This window comes from Camellia sinensis, chromosome 4, assembly GCF_055761805.1.
Source record: "Camellia sinensis isolate YWXY chromosome 4, ASM5576180v1, whole genome shotgun sequence".
NCBI classification, from domain to species: Eukaryota; Viridiplantae; Streptophyta; class Magnoliopsida; order Ericales; family Theaceae; genus Camellia; species Camellia sinensis.
The window spans coordinates 173,262,263-173,274,313 of NC_138964.1; positions in this window are offsets into that span (position 1 = coordinate 173,262,263).

The window sequence follows — 12,051 nt, forward strand, 5'->3', positions numbered from 1 at the left end:
GGTGATTTGGTATGGAAGACAATACTCCCAATAGGGATTAAAAGCCATAAGTTTGGCAAATGGTCACCTAATTGGAAAGGACCATATCAAATTCATAGAGTCCTGCCTTTTGGAGCATACCATTTGAGAAATTTGAATAGATACATACATCCCAAAAAGATTAATGGCAGATATTTGAAGTCTTATTTTCCAACCATTTGGGAAACACAAGAAATAAAATAAACACTAAGTACAAGAACACGAGAATGCTCAAATGATAAATAAGAATTTGTTCTTCATAAAGAGTTGAATACATTCTGCCATAAATTGGCCTAGAAATCATTACAATGTCTCAGTTGTTCTTTTACAATGGATGTTCTATTCTTAAATGATGAGAACAACTGGATGTCTGTGGTCATTTCCTGCTTTCAGTCAGCCAGTCCTTGGTTGGTGATCTGCAGTTTGGTGTCAGTTCGGATTAAGGCTTGATTCACTGCAGATAGCTCCTCCTCAAGTTGAGTTTTCCTCTCCAGTAGTTGAGTTCGAAAGTGGGAGATAGAAGAATGTTGTTCATTTAATTCTGATACTTCAGTATGCACTGTGGAAACAAAGCTCTGATCTTTAACTAATTTCTCTTCTACAGCCTTGGCAGCATGGCAAATGTTGATATAGAAGTCAATAGTGGCTGCTGCCTGAGACAAATGACTTGAGACAGTCATGCCAGATTGCTCGACAATCTTGCTTCACTAGAGGAAGCCATTTCTTATTATAGGTCTCCCTAAGTCCTCGAAGGGAATCCTCGAAAAAGATGTCAATAGCTCCAGGCAGTTTTCCAAGTCTATCAGAGATGAAGAAGGCTTATTACTGGAGGAAAAGCTCTCAAAAATTTCTAGTAAGGAGTCAGCCAGAACTAATGGCCCAGTCTCATCACTAGCCACTGGAGAGGTAGAAGGCATGTCGAAGAGACTAGCTAGTCTTGCTTCGAAGATGTCTACCTCATCCGTGGACATGAGGGGTACAGAAAGAGCTTTGGTGGAAGGCACGAAGGGCTACATAGGGATAGGAGAAATGGGTGGAACATCTTCAGCAGTCTCTATGGTTCTAGCCACCAATAAATCAAGGGAAGAAGGGCTGGAACTAGACAAAGGTAATAAACTACGAGTTGGAGAGCTGCCAGCACCCTCTATAGGGGAATCAACTACCATCGAAGAGAAGGTAATAGTTGGAATTTCCTTAGAAGGAGAAGGAAGAGCAAGGCTCAAAAGAGAATGAAATCGAGATAGATCAAAGGACAAATAAGGAAGGTATGGATGTAAGCCAAAAGAAAGAAATGCAGGAATACTTGGCCTCAAGGAGGGCACAGAGGATGTAGGACTAGAAAGTGGGAGTATTATCTGAATGGATCTTACATTTTGTAATTGATCAACTTCAACTGAAACTGAGGGAGTCCTTATTGGAAGAATAGGCTCAATAGTTGTTGCTGCAAAAGAAGAAGTACAAAATAATGTCAATTCTCAATACCAAAAGTTTGACATGGAAAAGCAGTAGAGGCTTGAAAGAAGTTAGTTGTTTCAAAAGTGATAGCAACAATAGGAGAGCTACGAAGGGAATAGTGCTCAGCAATATGTTGCCTTCTTGCAGTTTCCCTTTGGATTGCATCAGCAGCAACAGCCTCATTTCTTAAGAATTGCTGCTGCCGTCTCTTCTCAGCTCTCTAAAAAATAATTATGGCCTTAGAATGTTCCTGTTCTACTGCCTTAGCAGTTGCATCATGAATAGGGTCTTCGACCAAATCAGAAGGAGAGACAGTCATCTTCCTTATCTTTTTTCTCTGTATTGGTCTTGCCTGTTCCTTCTTAATTTCTCTCTCTTCGATCTGGGATTCAGACTCCACAAAAGTAAGTTCCTCTTCTGCTACTCTGGCAGCTGTCTCATAAATAGGATATTCGATTGAATCAGAAGGAGAGACAGTCATCTGTTTCCTCTTTTTCCTCTGTAATGGTACTTCCTGCTCTTTCTCAATCTCTTCCTCTTCAATCTAGGATTCGGATTCCTCAGGAGTGAGTATCAGCTTCCTTTTCTTTTTCTGCTTTTGTTTGTCCTTGAAAGTAGTCAGAATTTCAGCCCTCTTAGGAGATCTTTCTTGTGGAGACCCTGCACCAAGAGGTATGAATGTAAAGGAAACAAACAAAAGAGTCTAAAAAAAAAAGAAACCTGAAAATACTTACCCCTTTTTGAAGCAGCTCTAGTAACTCTAGTAGGAGAGGATGAGGCTACAGGAGCAGTTTTGGCAGCTGTGGAAAGAGAGGGAATGTTCTCAACTGTTGTTGATTTAGCCTTCGAAAGCACTCCTAACCCTATCAGTAAATCATGAGGGTGAACGAATAGGCGCACTTCCATATTGGCCGTCCACCAGTTTTGAAATCTTTTTAGAGCCAGGCCAGAAGGAAGGAAGGGGACAAATCTGAACTCGCTCAATTCTTTCAACAATTTAGATGTTGTAGCCTCTAGTTTTGATTTGGGTATTCTTAGGTCTCTGGCTGTAAGATGGACATTCGAGAGGCTGCAAAGTGGAACAGGAATCCCCTAACTAAGCCCAAATTGTCTGGCAAACTGGAAAGGGCAGTACACCTCAGATATACATTTATAAGCTCGAGGGTTTAAAGTACCTATGAACAGCTCCCTTGGTAACAAAATAGAAGCCCACATATCTTTATGGGGTGGGATGGAACATTCATGGTCAGCCAAGAATGCTTGCAGCCAAGCAGGTCCTGTGTTGGCATCAAAGGGGCAGAAGAAGGAGGCAGATGGAGAAATAGGAAGTTGATGAAAAAATGTGAGGTAATAGGCAAAGGAAGCAGGATAAAGAGCAATTCTAGCATACTTTTCCCCATAAGTGCTAGGATCCTGAACAAAGAATTTTAAGCATTTGGAATGCAAATCAGTGAAATAGGCGAATAGCCCGAGTTAGAGTACCCAAATGGGACCTCCCTGGTTGATGTCAAGAGGTTTCTCACAAAATTGGGAGCAAGCCCTACAAACATGGCCTAAGAGATATGGGGCCAAGGCTATACGTTTTTTCAAAACAAGGGCCTTCGCAAGTGGGGCAAATTCAGGCATAATCCGTTGAGATGATGTACAAAAGAAAAATTTACACAACCAGTATAAAATGAAGGAAAAGAGTTCTTTATCTCTCACGGGGCCTATCCTTTTGTTTTCAGCCTTTATAAAGTCACTATAGGAAGAATTTAGGGGTGGAAAAGAAAACTTAACAGAGAGGTCTGGGTAACTGGGAGAGAAAGGAGTGCCAAGGGGTGAAAGCCCTAAAAGATGGCAGATATCAAGAACGTTGGGGGCCATCATGCCACACCGAAACTGAAAAAAATTGAAAGTCATATTCCAAAAGCAAAGAGCAGCAGGAATCAAAAAAGGGTCTTCAGGAATGATGAACCTGGAAAGACGGAGGGCGTCGAGAATACAGAGCTCTTGCAGGTCATCTTCTCGCGCAGGTACAACTTTGTCATACCATTCTTCCCATTCAGCTCTCAATGTCGGCCAGCAGCGATGAGGTCGGGTCACCCTCCAATTTCCCCAGTCGAGCCCTCCTTCGTAGAAAAGAAAGTGGTCCTCCAAGCGAGGGTATAAAGCTAGAAGTTTGGTAGGAGCTTCTCGGAAGATGGGACCCAAAACATATTCTTGTTTGTTGCTGTGGCAAAGAACAAAGAGGCGTCCGTCTATGGCGCTTGACCCATCAGCTGTTAACTTGGCAATCTCTTCATCAATACATCTTTTCAAAGCCATGGTTGGGCTTATACGATCACCAGCAAGCACTTTCAGAGAAGAAGAATCCATTGGTAGCAAGCAGCAAGGAAGATGCAAGGAAGAGAGGGTTAATAGAGGAGAAAGGTTTGTGTTTTAAACGAGCGAGTGATTTCAGAGCACGAAATAAAAGGGTTTTAAAAGCCTTTGTGTCTGCAAGATATATCGCATAATTCGTTAAATACTAAAAGTACAAATGCGAAGAGTTTCCTTCAATATAGATACTTTTGGAGGGAAAACACACCCCGATGTTAAGGCCAGCTTCGAAGTATAGTATTTGGCTTCGAAACCAGATTTTGGCACCAAAAGTCAAATAATAAACGGCTTTGAAACTGAGAAGCCGGCTTCGAAGTACATTTCATACCTATGGATATAAGAATGCTTAAGTATTTGTTTATTTGAAAAGGATTAAAGACCTGTTTTAGGTTTCTCAATGAAAGTAATGTACTTCAAAGCAAAACTTGAGATCTCTTAAGGATGGGAATTGGTGTTCGAAACATCAAGACCAATAGTTGGTTTATATATATTCAGAAAAGATTGTCTTTTCAGACTAAAACAGTGCAGCCTTTAAAAGGAGCTTCCATATTTTTGAAAGTGTGGACTGTTGTTCAAAGCAAAATGGTCAATTTAAGACTAATTGATCATACTAAATCATGACCATATATTGGTTATAATTGAAACAAGTTTAAAGGGGTAAGATTGTTAGATTGGAAGCACGGATTATGAATGAAAAATCAGCAAAAACTATCATTTGCATTCCATAAATTGGAAAAGTTCACGTTCGTTTTTGTTAGTGTTTCATTTAAAACAATTAAATCCATATTCGAAGGATAAGATTGTGCAGTTCGAAGCCCTAAATTTGCTTTTAAAGACAAACGGAGAAAATACCAAACAATGCCAAATAAATAGAAAAGTCTTAGTTGTATTAAAGCAAAAGCAATTACATCGAATAACCTTTTTTGGGTACAAATTCAAGTTCATAAAAGTAAGGAATAGAATAAATAACAAGATCATGAAATTTGGTCCAACTATGATCAATAAATTTTGGTTCTTTCTTTATTCTATCCTCTATTTCTTCTAGGATTGGCTGCATAAGTTGATGTGCTCTCACTTCATAAAAGAGCTCTTCAGCCTTTATTTCGAATGCTGTTTATCTCAATTCTTGTTCTAACTCGTCTATATCCAAGTCATCCCAGTACGCAGAGTCTTTATTCTTGAAGTTATCGAATTCTTCAACGAAGTTCTCTGCTTCGTACTGGGTATGAATTCGAAGGGCGGAGAGTTGGTCCAAAAATTGAGTGGTGGCCACAGAAGTTCGATGCTAGTGGAGAAGCAGCGGAAGTTGGTCCAAAAACATATGAAGTTCTGCTTGGGCGAGGGGGTTGAGGACGTGACCCTGAGTCAGAATATCACAAGCCCATCGAAGGTTTTTTAGAGGAACATCGTCCTCAAGAACATTAAAAGGCAAATGAGAGAAGGCCGTAAGCAGAAATTGGGCTTGCTTCCGCTCAACTAGAGTAGGGGAAGGTGGAGGCTTGTAAGGAGAAAAGACCTTATCCTCAGAGAGGGCAAGCCTCAGTCTCTCTGTCCAGCAAGGATTTGGTGGAGGAGGAGGTATGGGAGCTTCCATGTCGGGAGAAGGAGCAAGGGTAGAAGGAACAAGGGCATTAATATAATCGAGCCAGTCAAAAGAGCAAAGCTTTGCCTTCTGAGCTAAAAACGATGGATCGTACCCTTGTGCCTCTTCTGGGCGTCGGGCAGTGTGCACTATCTTTGTAGGCATGGAGGATGTGTACCATGCTACAAGCAGATTCTCCTCCAAACTGCGTCGTCGATCGATGGGCACGTAAGGATAAACCACCGAGCTTCGCGCATAGGAAGGAAACTCTAGGATCAGTGAATTCGACGAAATGATGGTTAATTCGCTCCCTCAAATCGTAGGCCTCAGGTTTCGACCAGCTTGCCCAGTTAGAAGCCCTAGAGGAAGAAGAAGCCACATCCCATGCAGAGGGTTGTGAACAAGAACTTCCCATGTCCATATTTGTGACTTTCTGAATCAAAGGATTGAGAGCAGTTCGTTCATAGTCCAAGGGTGAGTCAGAAGAAGAACTTCCTATGTCCATATTTGTAAGTTTCTGAATCAAAGGATTAAGGGCAATGTGTTCGTAGTCCAAGGGTTGATAATTTGCAAAGGCATCTATGACTTGAATATAGAAAGGTGGGTAAAGGTGGCTAATTAATGCATGGAGGTTCTTTCGAGGAGAAACAACATCATCAGATGACTCTTCATGTGCTTGATCAATAGATGCGAAAATCGATTCAGCCATAAAAAAATATATATCAGTCTGTTTGAATACGAAGGTGGTGAGGGTATTCAAAAGATTGAAGGAGAGTTTAATACAGATGATGAATGACAGTTGCATTTCTGGAAGAATGCAAAGCCCATGCACGTTCTAAGACGTGGATAAAAGACCTAGATCTACTAATATCAGCAAGTATTGGGTATATTAGTGTGGGGGGTAATGTTGGCTACATATTTTATACAAGCCAATTACAATTCGACGCGCGGCAGAATAAGGGTAATACAGGAAGACTATTCAAGTCTTCGATCCTGATCGTACACGTGGCAGTTAGTATTGGTTATTACTAGATCTGAGTAGTAGTGGATCAACAAAGAGATGCAAGATGATGTGGCTTCAACGGTTACTCACATTTAAATTCAAATTTAAGAGGGATGCCTAACTGCAAGTGATAGCATAGTGGAGCTAATTATAAGGCAGCATGATCAGCGATCATGGAGGAGCAATTCGACGGTTAGAAATGCAGTTCGATGGTCATCCTTGAGAAGTATAAATAACAAAGAAGGCCCACAAAAAGACTCCCATATTCAGATCCAAAAAACCAGTCTTATTCTACTTATTTTCCTTTTCAGTTTTACATTTTCAGTCTTACATTTCCTGTTCTTTATATTCCTGTACTTTAAATTCCTGCACTGCACTTCGTTCATAGGAGTAGTTTCAAGTAGTAGATTGTTGCTGTAAACCTCTACGAGGCTGAGTTTGGATCATTGTAAGTTTTTCATTTTAATGAAATGCTTCAATTGTTCTTCATTTATTTGTTATCTTGTTTAATTCTCCTAAATCAAGCCACCAGTAAAAGTCCTCTTCATTGAGGCTGAAAGAACTAAAACACAATCGTCTGATAATTGGTTGGCAATTAATTTTCTGTAAGGACTGATTGATCCTTACTGGCACGCTCGCAATTACAAAAATAACCTTCGAAAGCCAAAAGGTCAACACATATGACCACAATCATGGTATAAAACATAAAACAGAGGGCCACAAAAAATGACAATTAGAACAAAAGGCCCTTGAATCTATTACAAATAGAATGTCACTAAAGTGATAAATGGAGGATTATCGAAATGACTTCCAATGGATATTAAAATTTTCCAAAAGCAAGCATGAAACTTTCGTGACTGTACGAGCACGAAATAATTCTTTTCGTATGATCTTGTTGATCAAGTTTGCGCTCCTCCAAACGTCATCGCTTTACTTCCTGAAAATATAAACGTGAGCTAGCCGGCGGGTGTGTGCCGAAAACCCCTCCAATGCCTAAGTCAGCAACTAGACAATAGACAATAAGCTCTATGTATTCTAGAGTAAAAATTAGGATACCTGTACATAGATCTGGTCATGAGCTTTTATAGACTTTACTTGGCACAATCCTAGTAGGATTTCCAACTCTCCTTATAAGAGTCCTTCTAGGAATCACACACTCTACTCACTACCAACCAAGTGAGATGGTTTGCACAATCTTAGTAGGACTGTACTCTCCTTAGCAGAGTCCTCCTAGGAGTCATACTCCTACTCACTACCAACCATGTGAGATGGTTTACACAATCCCAGTAGGACTCTAACTCTCTTTAGCAAAGTCCTACTAGAAGTCTCATCACTACAAGTCAAGTGAGATGGTTAAACCCTTTTACCTCAGTTATACATTCCTGACCGAACTGCCTTATCTCGGTCCCCTGCCATTCGGACCGTGTGATCGAAAGTCGATCTATCGAATGCCATCCTGCGGAGCTATACATAACTCGGCCCTCGCCATTAATGTTACCTCGGTTTGCTACAGAACTTTCTTTACTTCGGCTGTCATCTTTACCACGGCTCTGTGCTCAACTAAGTAATGGAATAGAAGCATCGACCGAGCTATACCTAGCTTGGCCATCCGCCTTACGAAACACCTCGACCAACCCTTGGGCCTAGTATTTAGGTAGCTCGGTCAACGCCCTTGCCCAGTTTGGTACTCAGATAAAAAGGGACTGAGCTACCCGTCGTCCATACTCCGGCCCTTATCTCAGCCCAGCTCCCGAAGAAGACTCTTCCTAGCTCGGCCCAATTTATTTACAAATTACCCTCTCAGTGATTGTACTTGCAATTCAGATTATTGTATGTCAAATAATTGCTAAATCCATATATATATATATATATATATATATATTCATAGGTATAGGCTTATGAATCGAATAATATTTTTATATTGAAATAGTACCATATTTCAAGTTTCACAAATCAAATGATATTTATATAGCATGCAGTTACAGAGTTTAATTTTGATAGTATTTCTAAAATAGAAAATTGATAATATTTTCAAAATAATAATTGCGTTAAAAATAATAAATTGTTTTTCCGAATCATAAAAATAAATTTGGTTTCAATTTTCTGGAAATTAAATTTTTTGTTTTTTGTTTTTCATATTTTTTTTTGGTTTTTAGTGAATATTTTTAAAATTTTAAACAATGTTTTTTACTTTGGTAGATGCACCTTACTCAGATGTATCTAAATAATAAAATATTTGTAAAAAATTAATAAATACACAAAAATATATTGATTTTTTGTATACTTTTTTATATTTTTGGTATTTAGTAAATTTTTTAAATATTTTTTTCACAAATATTCTACTTTTTAAGTGTATTTATGTTAGGTGTGTCTAAAAATTAAAAAAAAATGCTTAAATAATTAAAAAAATTAAGTGAAAACAAAAAAATATGGAAAATGAAAATGTAAAATTTTTTAAAAAGTGAATTCTGAAAATTGAAACGAAACATAGTGATCTCATTGAAGCTTTGGCTATGGATATGCTGAAGGCAACATACTCAGCAATGGCGGCTCAAGATTCTATGAAGTTTTAGGCTAAAAATCAAATTGAAGCACTATTTTACTGATATTTAAAAAAATTTAGATTTTAACAAGATATTTTATTCTATTTTTTAAAAATCTTAACTGTTAGTTAAGTGGCGATACACCGGCGACAACCTTGATAATTTTAAAGTGTAAATATACCCTCCTCAAGTATAGATTTGTAGCTTTAGAGTATAGATCTGGACTTTTTACGTTTGGAAAATGGGTTTTTATAGTTTCTCTCCCGATTTTAGTATCGATTTTCGGGTAGTAGTGGCGAGAACGACGTCTACGGGGACGACGGGTTTTGAGGTAGTTCTTGCTTTTTAGATTCCATCTACGAGTATATTGGTGATCTTCTTTGACTTGTTGCTAATTCTTGGCGACTTTGTTGTTCTTTTGGTTTGGATTTTTTCTTCTTTACTAGTTGGATCCCACGCACTACGTGCGTGGGGTCGCATTAAAGTTAGACTTCTTATTTTGTGTATATGTATATTGTATCATATTGTCTAGTGGGTCGCATTGAAATTAAGAGTGCTTATTTTTTATGTATGTATATCGTATCATATTGTCTGGTTGTATATTGTATTCGATTTATTAAATAATCAAAAATAGAGAAGGCAATTATTCAAGTAATACCATTAACTAAAATATAGCAAGTACATAACAAAAGAATTTATTTGTAATAGATTAATCTAGAAGCATTTCTATTTATGCACATACTTTACAAATATTTATCTAAATTTATGATCCAAACACAAACACAATATGTAAAGAAATTATGAAAAATGTATTACAAATCAATCTATAGACAAACTAAAAAATAATTGTTCCATTACATTTTATTTCAATCGAATGAACCAAATACTACACAACTGATTATCACACAAATCTACCGAAAAGCAAGATGTTCTTTCAAATCATTATACAAAATAAACAGAAAATAGAAACATAAATCTTACATTAGGTTGTTCTTTGAATCCAATCCATTAATGGTATTCTTTTTTTCTTTGTTGATCAAATAAGAAAAATCAAATCAAACTTACCTTGGATGGAGTGCATTCATATGAATTTGATCAACTCTTTTTGATAGCTTTGCATCACAAATTCAAATCCAGGGAGTTTACTGAAATTGAGCCTAATCCCAAGGGTAAATTTTAATTTAGCGCTAAATATATAATTCAAACATCATTTTAGAGAGCTTTCTAACAATGGCCAACATGTATATACAACTTTGATAAAATGAATGTCTAACAAAGAAAAACAAAAACTTATATACAACATGGAAGAACCATCTACGCACACAAATGTTTCCATTTTTTGAAGATGAAGACGGTCTCTCAATCTCACCAGAAATGGGGATCATAAGAGACGAGCATTGGATTAGGAACGATAAGGGACAACTTGTCGATGTACATTATTAGTCTCTTCAAATTCTCATTTGCAATTGAAGACAAGTCGACAACATCACAACCACTGGTGTAGATCTAGAGGTCACCATAGTCTACTCTTTTGACACTATCCCGACATAAAGGACATAACTAAGTCCGAGTACACCTGAAACAACAATTCAACTCTACATTAGTAGCGTCCAAAATTTTAAGGCAACGAAATCCAATTCTAAACATCCATGAAACTCAAAACAGACAAAAAGGTGCCTACCAATTTATAGTTGTGGGATATGCAGAGCATGCAATCAAATATTGAAGCATTGTGGAAGCCAAATGCAATCATAAAAAATCAAGTTAGAAAAACCTCATGCAAAGCACGAACACACACACACTGATATATATACACATTTTATAATATCAATAATTGAAATATCCAATGAGCATCATATATTTCCCCTATCACTGAGTAATTATCTTCAAATGACAACACTGTCAAGCATTTTCCATGATCCAAAGAGTAATATTGTGTGTGTGTTTTTTTTTTTTTTTTGGTGTTTTGATGTGGATATGATATGCATGTAAAAGAATCCATGCCCAATAAACACAAAGAAGATCTTGTTGAAGAATCTAACCATTATAACTGGGGTAGGAAATTCATGATTCCTTTGATACTTCCGCTCCCAACAAAAATGTTTTAGACTCTAACCATTGTTCTCATTCTTGTGTGAAAACAAATTTCAAAACTTCCAAAACAACCTTTTGGTGTTTGGTTAAAAGTGGGTTGTTTTTAGATTATTTTCCTGAAAACTGTTTTCAGAAACAGTTTGCCAAGGAAGTTTTTCCAAAAATGCAAACAAAAAGCAAAAAAGGAAACACAATCACACAGGCTCCTCAGTCCACTCACCATAAAATTCTCTAATGCTAGCTTTCCTTTCATAAAACCATGGTAGCCTTGACATCCTCATAAGCTTGCAAGTGCCCACTAACATTATAGCCTTCCAAGTTAGTAAAACAAGAAATCTCTCTAAGTAAAAGAGAGTTAGCATCAAAACACAAAATGCATGAAAAAATGTAAATGACCTTATAAATATGGATTCTAAGCAATCCAACAGCACCTGCAAGGTGACAATTAGTCCATTGAACAAGAAAGAGAAAAATGCAAGAACACGAACTATAGGATAATCTCATATGAAGGTAGGCCCTATCATATTCCGGTGGATAATCAGAAGCCCTGTATCTCAAGAGAAAATAGTAAAGGCAAATAAAGAAAAGCGAACTAAGATTTAATAATAAAATTCACACATTGCTTGCCTTCGAGCAAATTATCTAGGCAATTTGAGAAGTGTGGTTCAATCTAATTTTATCTAATCCAATAATCACGTTAGAAGTCGACGAATACAGGAGAATAAACTAATTAGGGTACTGGGAACACTCTAATAGTTTGGCAAAACGTTCCAAATTAACAAATAAAAATGCAAAGTTTCCTAATTGGGAGCAGTAAGCAATTCATGAAATATCCGGCGATTACAAAAATATAAACGCATACGTTACACATATAAATAAATTTATATACAAATTTTTTGGTAAGAGTGTAGAGGCACACATATTACATAAATCTGGCTGCCAATGAAATCAATATTTTATAAACCTATTTTAATGATTCAATTCAACAAAAACAG